A 10,112-nucleotide genomic window follows, 5' to 3' on the forward strand; every position below is an offset into this window, starting at 1 on the left:
AAAAAAAAAAAAAAAAAAAGGTCTCTTATTTTATTATCTTTGTAGAATAAAGCAGTTTTTGGATACCTAGATTATTTGTAGTCTCTTTAAGCAAGCCTAGAGATCAAGTTCATCATCACAAATACTCTTAAAAGTGACCTCTGACTCTACCCAGATCTCCTATGAGCTAAACAAATTGACTGCTCCTGTTCACATTAAATGTCATTCTACCAGAACTTGAGAAACATAACTGCATGCTTTAGAACCTGAAATTTGCAAAGTAGCTTAGCTGAGACCTTTACTGTCACCTTACAGATAAGGTGGCCAAATTTGCCTTACATCATTATTTAGGTGAGACTCCAGTCACCAGGACTCCATGTTAAGGAGTTATCTGCTAGTGAATGCCCTAGAGTCAGGCTTATTTGTACAGATACATAAATAATTGATAATGGTAATAATAATGGTTATGTACTAGGCCTGTGCAAAGTGGCAGCTAGCATTCACTTTGGATTCGGATTCAACCAATTTGGGGGACAGTGATTCGATTCAGTTATTCAATTCACTGTGCGTAATCGATTTAGCTGTTACCAAATCAGCTGCATCGTCGAATCACACAGGTCCCATCCCCCACCCACTCTCCCAGCCCCACCCAGCCCTGGCTCTCAGCTCTTTGGGAAAAAAAAAGCCCGCACTCACCAGCTGCTGCTGGGAGGGGTGTGATCCCTGTTGCCCTCCACTGCCCCATGCTGCATGGGGGGCTCTGCTATGAGCCCCCTAACTCCCACCCACTCTCCCAGCCATCCCCCATGGCTGCCCCACCTGCTCCACCTCCCAGCCCTTCAAAAAAAAAAAAAAAAAAGGCTTAGCATCACCGGATCCTTCAGGGCAGGGCAAGGGCAATCCTTACTGCCCCCAATGCCCCATGATGTGTGGGGGGCTCTGTCACAAGCCCCCAGAAGCCCCAAGGCTGCTGAAATAGCTGGTTAGTTGGGGCATTTTTATTAATTTTTTTAAAGGGCTGGGAGCTGGGGTGGGTGGGGCAGCCATGGGGCGGGGCTGGGAGAGCAGGTGATGGTCAGGGGGCTCATGGGAGAGCCCCCCACATGGCACGGGGCACTGCAGGGCAGCGTGAATCACCCCCTCCCCCCCGCCTGGCAGCCTCCGGTGAGTAGGGGATTTTTCTTAAATAACCAGGAGCTGGGGCTTGGTGGGGCAGCCATGGTGGGGCCTGGGAGAGTGGACAGTGGTTGGGGGGCACTTGGTGGGACTGGGACCCCCCCATGGCCCCTCCCTATTCCTCCAGCCTCCCCTCCCCTACCCCCTACTTACCAGCATGGAGTCAGGTCCAGCTCCCTGCTGCAGTGAGCAAGGACTGCCTGAATTGCCAAAGCTCTCCAAATCTTTTCTGAATCAATTCAGAGAGCTTCAAATCGATTTGGACCTTTTAATTGGTCCCTTGATTCGATTTTGATTTGGAGATTCAGCCACCGCATTGGGTCGAATCTCCTCTGAATCAAATCGGCACCTGAAGCTTCGCACAGCCCTGTTATGTACCTTAGAGTAAATATGGTTCTTTGTGGCGTTTGGTCTACATGGTCTCATAACCTTCTTCCATGTAGCTACTGAATCTTTTAATCAGGACTCTAGAAGTAAAGGCACTGAATGATCAGTAGGGTTGCTCTACTCTGTGTTTTCACTGAAGGGCTAGGGATAGGGAAAGGGCATAGCAAAAAGACATTACTGATTAACTCCTGTACATGCCAGAAGTGTGAGGTTCATCATCATAACTTGCAACAAAGGTGGCTGTATTTTACTGACACCAAATTGGAATGTGTTGTATACCCAACTTCTCCTCAGTGGAATACATACACCCTGACTTAGGTGTTCAAATTTGTCTTCATGAAGTTTGCCATAATATCAAAATGCTTCATACATGTTAGAGTCCATTTATATGATCACATAGGCTGGAATTTGTAAACTTATGCTTTGCTGTGAACCCAGCTGGTTTATTAAAGACCCCACAAGACAGTTCCTTGATTCCATTCAGATAGAAAGAATTGAGATTAAATGAATTGAACATTAGCGAGAGAATGATGTCGGTCTTCCTTAGGCACCTTTGGAAATTCTGACCATAGATAATAATAGGCTGTGGCCCTATTATTAAAGAGATTATAGTCTGTCAAACAAGGCTTCAAAGGTGAGCAGGAAGATGGGAAAGAATCACTGAGGAAGAAATAATAATATGATGCTTCAGGAAAGACTGACTGTAAACCCTATAGGTAAGAACCTCAGCCTGTGCTTTCTTCCTGAGATTGACTGTTCTTAGGATGCCCTCCAGCCCACCCTGCTTTACTTTCCTCCTACGAAAGAGTCACTCTTTATCTCTAGATGGGATCAGGCAGCTATACTTCCCACCGGGTGAGCAGGATTTCAGGAGCGTGGATGGAAGTCTGGCAAAATTATTTCCCTGGGGGCAGTGTGTGTGTGTGTGTGTGTGTGTGTGTGTGTGTGTGTGTGTGTGTGTGTGTGTGTGTGTGTGTGTAGTGTAGTGTAGGTGCGTGCTATTCCAGAATTTATTTTTTGTTTATTGGTTTCAGATGATAGCAATTTTAAGTAGTGGGTTTCAGGGGCTTATGTGAAAAAACCCCAGAAAATTCCAATAGGATTTTGTGGATTTGGATGTTATGTTGCTTAGATTCTAGCTGCTTTAGTCAGAGCCCTAAAATCAGCTAACAAAGAGGAGTAGTGCATTTACATATATCATTTATTATTTTCACTTCTAAAGTATCTAGAACTGTATTATGTATACATTCAGGGGCAGCTCCAGGGGAGAGGGAGAGGTTTGACCTTTTGAGTCCTGTTCACTCAAAGTTTAAAACAAACTCTGTGTCAGGTAAGGCTGCATTTCTATTCAGCTTTAGCTGAGTGAATCAATTAAATTAATGGCTCATTATTACCTACTTGATTTATGCTAATCTCTTCACTCTAGTCTGTAGGTGTTAAGAACCCTTGATCTTCCTTTAATCAAACTACCCTTTCTTCTACAATTATCCTGTCTATTATCTACTCCTAGTAATATTTTTCTGATCATTCCCCAGCATGTCTAATAAAGGTTTGCTGCTGTCTAGGAGCCTGTACTGGGTGGCTTTGTTCCTAGGGGATTCAAACACCTAACACATAAGAGACTGGGAGGGCAAAGTGGGCTGAGCTGTTCAGTGCCACAGCAGTCAAAGGCAAAGGTGAAGCAAAAAGGCAGGTTATTACAGTGACCCTTTTTAGGGTTATTCATTACAGTAGATGATAGAAGCTGTGGAAAGCTGAACTAGCAGTGCAACCAGTACAGCATAAAGCTGGGCATGGCTGGATGAAAAGAGTTGGTCTTGGAAAGAGGTATTGCCAGCAGCTGAACTGAGTCCTTCCCCGGCCCAACTGTTTGTTTCTGTGTTTTGAGGGTAGTGGAGATAAGCTATGGGCAGCTGGGGTGGAGGGGGGCAGTTACAGCCCTAGTCCTACTTGCTCCAGGGTTGTAAGAGCTGTTTGGGAAGGTTTCTGATGAGGAAGATTCCCATGGGAGAGTCATGTCTACCAAGGGGTTTGGGGGGTGAGGTATAGAGGTGTGGGGTGAGAACAGGCAGCAGTGTTATAGGGTTGAGGTTGTAAAGGGCAAATGGGATAAATAGGGTTTGGGTCTGAGGGGGTGTGTTGAGGGCTGTGAGGGCAAAATAGGGTATGAGGAGGGTTGGGAGCAAGAAGGATTGTGGGTGAGGGTGGCCCAGTGAGCGTGAAGGACTGCAGTGAGGTTTGGGTTTTCAGAGAGGCAGGAGAGGGCTCCATGGGCTGCAAGGGTTCAGGGAGCCTGGGTAGGATGGGGATGGGCCTCTGTGGTGTGCAGTGGTTTATGGGGACAGTGAAGGGGCTTGGTTGGACTCAGTAGAGCATGAAGGGGATGGTGAGTTCAGATGGAGTTTTGGGCATAATGCAGTAGGGCTGAGCATAGGGATAGATGGGGTAACAGAGGGCAGAGTGGAGCTAGGGGGCATTTGAGGTGGCAGGGAAAATGCATAAAGTATATAGGGGGACTAGGGGCTGTAGTGGAGTGTCTGGGAGACACATGTTGGAGTGCAGGGAGCAGTTCTGTCTGGGACCTGGCTGGAGGGTAACAGCCATACTCCCCAGCACCAGGAGCCTCCCCTACCTTCTAAACTCAGTTATGTTTCTCTGTGTGGCTCTTAAATGGAATAATATAGCCCTAGGCCCCTTGAATATTAGTAAAGCTTCTAGTTTCTTTTTAGCTAGATATTGCATTTCTTTTAGATCCCTCTCGTCTAAATCCTATTACTGACAGCAGTTTCCCATGCAAACTGTTTGGGTCTATCTACCCTCAGCCTTGGAAGTACAGCTTTCCCCCACACTCCTGCTTTGGACATGCTGAGTCCCCAACATCATTCAACACAACCAACTTAAAGTGGCCCTAAGGCCACCCCAGTAAAATACTCCAAGCAGAGCACCTAAGAGTGGTTCTGGGGAAATGTTTTGCAGTCCACTAAAACACCTGCATTTCTTTACTCAGCCCACAAAGGGTGGAAATGTGTGGGCAAGCTGTGCTTTTCAACAGCAATCATGGGCTCAGCATGGAGATGTTGGAGATGTGTCATTTTTTGCTAGGGATGGAGGTGAATGTGTTGCAGCTGAGGTCTAGGCAGCATATTGCCAAGAAGTATATGGTTGGAAGTCAGTGACAGCATTTTTAAGGTTTGAAAAAGGGTTATGGATAGGGAGCTTCTATGTGAGCATTAGGATACTGTCCAAGGACATTTCTTGTCTTCCTCACTGTATGCCATTTATTCATCCATTCACGTATTTATTTCAATTTAGCTGAAAATAATAAAAGGCAACTGTTGAGAATCCCAGCTGTCACAAACACAAGGATTGGACTATGAGCGGGGCTGGCCAGAAAACAAGACTTGCATTTTGTGAGAAATGTCCAGGTCCCACCATTTGTTTTCATTTCGAATTTAGGAGAACGGGGTCTTGAACCTGTGCACACCACATTTCAGACCACCGCGGGCATGTTCTCCAACCAGAAATTCTATCCTGGATGTAGAAGACATCCCAGGCAGAATAGTTGTTGAAACTAATTGGTTTCTATGAAAAGTTTCAGTTTCAAGGAACTCACATTTTCTAGGGGGAAAAAAACCATTTCAGTAAAAAATGACTAATTCATCAACTTAGCCCTTGCACTTACATACCAGTCTGCAGTCCTCCAGTGACAGACTTCAACAATTAAATGTATTAGCCACCCAAACTATCATTACTGAAGAGCGCTTTTATAAAGAGAGAGTCGTTCCGCAGTTCAAAATGGTATTTTCAATATGAGCCTTTAACACGCTGACTGGCACCATCCAAGTATTAATAACCAGTCCCCTAACGTGGAGTGTCATTTAGATTCCAGTGGCCTAGCACATCTGAGAATGACAGTACAGAAATTTGATTTTAATCACAAATCAGTTTCTTATGCATACATTTATTATTCAGCAATAGCAAACGTGAACATTTTTCTCCTCAGCCTATTGAATTTTGAGGAACTGAAATTTCTAGCTCTGTGGGTCAAATTATATGCTGCCAGTCTAGTGAGGTCAATAGACCAGAACCTGTTTATATCACAAAAAAAAATCAGGGCCTCCATTTTCTTGAGAAATAAAGCATTTGATCAAAGTTTACAGATGTTGTGCTAGGGAGCTGGTCATTACGGCAGGGTATGTATGAATACAAATCTTGATGCTAGAAATACCTGTAATCTCATAGTTTGAAATAAAACATGAATTAAACAAGGCACATTATGATGTATCTGGGTGATTTTATTTGATTTTATTGGATGTGTTGTTGCCATCTGTCCAGAAACATAATATATAACCTCTGATTCATTAAATTATTGACATTATGATTTTCTTTTAAGGAGGTATTTGTGTTTCGCGTCTTTGCTGGTCTCCGGAGAAATGAAATTTCTTTCTCTGCATTTTGTCTTGCAGTTTGAGCTGTGCAATGTTATGTTTTGGCTTCATGTGGGTCATATTGCAATACAATGGTTGTACTCTATCAAGAATTCATTAGGCAAAGAATGTATTGTAACAGCATAAGAAAACATCATGATTAATGCTACATAACAGGGCTAAGAGTTCTAGTTTCTACAAAAGAAAAACTACTCAGTATTTTAAAGTCTGACTGTGTAAACTCATACAGGGAATTTGTCCCTTCAGTAATGTCGATGGATTACTTACACAGTTAAGGACTGCTCATGTGAGTAAGCGCTTGTAAAGCCTTAGCTCGTTTTACTGAAATCTTACCATTTGAAAGCTAGAATCTTTTTTTTTTTTATGTGATTTGACTAATGGGCTTTGCACCTGCTGAAATCTGATAGAAAGACATTTAGTAAAAGCTGCCTAAAATGAAATACATCAACACACTGTGTCTGCTGGTAAGATCATATTATTAATGGTTTAATTTCTTATTTTTTCCACAGGATTTGAGGTTCCAATTAAAACCGTGTTTGGGCCATTGCTTTGCCTGCCTGTGCTTAATCTTTCCCGAAAGCCTCATCACTTATCTAAAACAAAAGAAGAACGAGGTAAGGAGAGAAAGTAATGAAATGCAGCATAACACATCTGTCAAAGGAACAGAAAGTAGCTTTAAAAAAAAAAGAATCCAGGATCAGTGACATTCAGAAATTATTTGTTGAGCACTAAATGTGTTCATGTGAAGCATCTTAATTCCAAGGGGTCTGTGTCTACCATTATGTTCCTGCATACGCTTGGGGGTTTGTTATTTGTATTTGAAAGTTTGACTGTTGAAGTAGCCACAGGGTACAAATGACAGACACCAGCACTGGAAGTGGTAATCTTTACTGCTAAACAAATCTCCTGATTTGTAGAATGGAGCCCTTGAAGAGATTCTTTGACATTTTGGTGCTGAAATTATGAATATAATTAACATTTGTAAAAGTTCTTTGAAATACAGTTGTTATATAGCACTGGATTTCTACTCTCCAAGAACACACAAACCAGGATATTGTTTTTTTAAAAAAACAAAACTCACTCATTTCCTCACCTAGAGATCGAATACCCTTTTATTCTCTACTGTTGATGCTATGTTTTTGATTGATATCTTGCTATTATGTTGTGTCACACTAGGCCACATTAGTACACAAGATGGCAGGTATAACAAGGGATAGCGCAGAGAGGAGAAACAGCAGTCCATTGATGTAAAGCATGCATTTTAAATTTGGGGTGGGTATGTCTGACAGGACAGTTGAAGCTATCCCACGCTGTCCTACGTTCCCACATTGAAGCTATCCCATGTTCTGTTACACGAGGAGGATTTCGAGGGGTGTCACAGGCTGTGGAGTCTGCACCAGCCACCAAGAGGTTAAAGAACGAACATGGGTTTCATTAGCAGTGTTGCACTACAAATTAAGTCCTGGCTTACATCCTGAGATATAGGCTGAAAAGTAGGGGAGCCCAGCAGCTGCAGCTGGAGAAGACATGCATGCTGCATTTGTACAAGTAAGATATAGGTATGTGTGTGCTCACAGCAGGAGTTATGCATGCAAGTATGTGTGCTTTACACGTGCACGGTAAAACAAGTGGATGAGAAGTCTACTTGAAGATAGGAGCAGTGAGCCCGGCCTGGCCTGACCTCTCAGTTGGACTGAAGCCCAGAAATTGCTGGCTGGGTATAAGGGTCATCTGTTTTAGGGAAGGACTCAAAAGAGGGCTGAAAATGGAGCAGCCCTGAAGTTAGTTTCAGTAGTTTTTTTCTATTGGAGTTAGTCTGAATGCTCTGAAGCAACTAAATGGAGAGCCAGCCCATATCTACAGTAAACATGGGTTGAAGAGCATGTAGGGTATCCAAGGAGGAGTAGCTGTACAGAAATGATTTCCCATGAGGGGAACATATAGGTGGTGGGTCCAACTGCCTCAAGGTTGTGCAAGGTTGAGAAAAAGCTCTCTTTCTCTTCTTGTTTTTACCAGCCTCTTAACTTGTGTGAATTTTTCAAAATGCTTATAACCTAGTTATGGGTAAGATTTTGTCATAGGCACCCAGTTTGTTTCATAGATTTGGATCATACATTAAGTGGCCTTTCAGCCATTGACCTGATTAAATTCTGCACTTGGTTACTGGGATGTAAATATCTCCAGTGCAATGGAAGTCAGTAGAGATGCTTCAGAATTCCACTGGCACAAGTGAACCCAAAATTTGGCTCTAAGTTAAGCATCGCCTGCATTTTTTAGTATAAAAATATTAAAAATTCAACCCCCAGTAATATGTACGTAATTCCAGTGATATAATCAAACAAACATTTTGTTCATACAGCTTATGGCTTACATTGTGAATGCCGTGTGCCCCCAGAGGCTCGGGGGGGGCACAGAGATCTCCCACAGGCAGTGGCAGCTCTATCAGTGGCAAGGGGGGGTGGCGAGCTCCAACCAGTGGTCGGTGACCACCTGCAGATGCCACCAGCAGCGGTGGCCAGCAGCAATCATGGACTGCCCGCAGATGCTGCCAGCAGTGTCGGTGGCAAGGGGGGGTAGCATGCAGCAACCACCCACAGGTGCTGCCTGCAGCGTTAGTAGTGCCTTTTTGCAGGGGTGCACCCCCTACACTTCGCCAATGGCTTACATTGTTAATGTTCAAATTTGTTGTTCCTCTTTATTTCCTTGTCAGAATGCCTAAACATCATCTAGCTTTTAATATTATGTATGCTGTGTCATCAAATTATTGTTGGACGTTCTCAGCAAGCGTTGAGCTGTCTTGTCTGATGGTTATGTGCTGCAATGGTAGCTGTTGTTTGTTTGCCGTGGTACTCTGTTCAAATGCACAGATTGTTGACTTGTCTATTTGATGGTGTTTACCATATATTTTGCTTTCCTTTGATGGTAACAGTAGATTAGTTTACTTAAAAATGAAAGACTAATATTTACCTATTGCAAAGAGGTAAACTGGGCAACCACCCTTTCTTATTTTTTTCAATGTTATATTGATAATAATGGTATGTAGTTTATGTTCAAATGCCTGGCAGGGACAGAAATGTGTAAGTTTCTGAACCAGTTATTGACAGCTGTGTTACTGCTGTAATGGTCCTTGTCATTTCATTAAGCGTCAACATTATCATTTATAAACCTCCATTTTCATTGTTTCCTAATTCATCCGCCAAAAAAAGAGAACAAAGTATGACTCTGGGGTAAAATTTGATGCATAATACTTCATCTTGAGACTGAGTCATTTTACAAGTTTTGAAAACAGAATAAATGCCTTTCTATTGTAGGAGTGAAAATACTTCTTTTCACACAGACAAAAATAAGGCGTAACTGCTATGCAGTCAATGCATTTACACCAAAGAAAAATCAATGCAAGCAGGGTGAGAGTCAGATCTTGTAAAGGGAAGTTTAAATTGCAGAAGGACCTATTGCTATAACTCCCTAAATGTGCTTGTCTATTGTAGTCAAGTTTTGCATCTTGATAATGTGTCTGATGTTTGTGTATACCCAGGTGCAGATATGTCTATATCTGTTAACTTTAAAAATGATCAAACATCCATGAAAAATAACCCTAGTAACTTACTCACTCACAGTAACTTATTTTCCACCAAATCATATATTATTAGGCCTGTGCGAAGTGGCTAGTATTCGCTTCAGATTTGGCCGATTTGGGGAACAGCAATTCGATTCGGTGATTCAAATCACTGTCCTGAACGATTCAACCAAATCTGATTTGGAGATTCGCCTGTTGCTGAATCTCCAAATCACACAGGCCCCATTCCCTGCCTGCTCTCCCAGCCCCACCCAGCCCCAGCTCCCGGCTCTTTGGAAAAAAAAAAGCACCCCCACTCACCAGCTGCTGCCAGGTGGGGGGGGCAACCTCTACTACCCCCCACTGCCCTGCACTGCATGAGGGGCTCTGTCATGAGCCCTCTGCCCCCTGCCCACTCCCCCTCCCATGGATGCCCTACCCAGTCCCAGCCCCCCAGTCCTTTAAAAATAAAAGCCCCGCTCTCACTGAGTCCTGCCAGGAGTGGTGGGGGATGATCCCCGCTGCCCCGCTGCTACCCCATGCTGCTTGAGGGGGCTCTGCCATGA

The 10,112-nt window shown here is 43.5% G+C and overlaps 1 long non-coding RNA gene across 1 annotated transcript in view; it reads left to right on the plus strand.

Moving 5' to 3' along the window:
- The window catches only part of LOC109300760, a 749,811-nt gene that overhangs the window by 458,839 nt on the left and 280,860 nt on the right, over positions 1 to 10,112 (plus strand). The window contains exon 4 of the long non-coding RNA XR_002098321.1: positions 6,500 to 6,604. This is a non-coding gene — a long non-coding RNA (uncharacterized LOC109300760). The remainder of the gene's footprint in view (positions 1 to 6,499; positions 6,605 to 10,112) is intronic.

Source organism: Gavialis gangeticus, unplaced genomic scaffold (assembly GCF_001723915.1).
Source record: "Gavialis gangeticus isolate Ggan-Ray unplaced genomic scaffold, GavGan_comp1, whole genome shotgun sequence".
In the NCBI taxonomy this organism is placed as follows: Eukaryota; Metazoa; Chordata; order Crocodylia; family Gavialidae; genus Gavialis; species Gavialis gangeticus.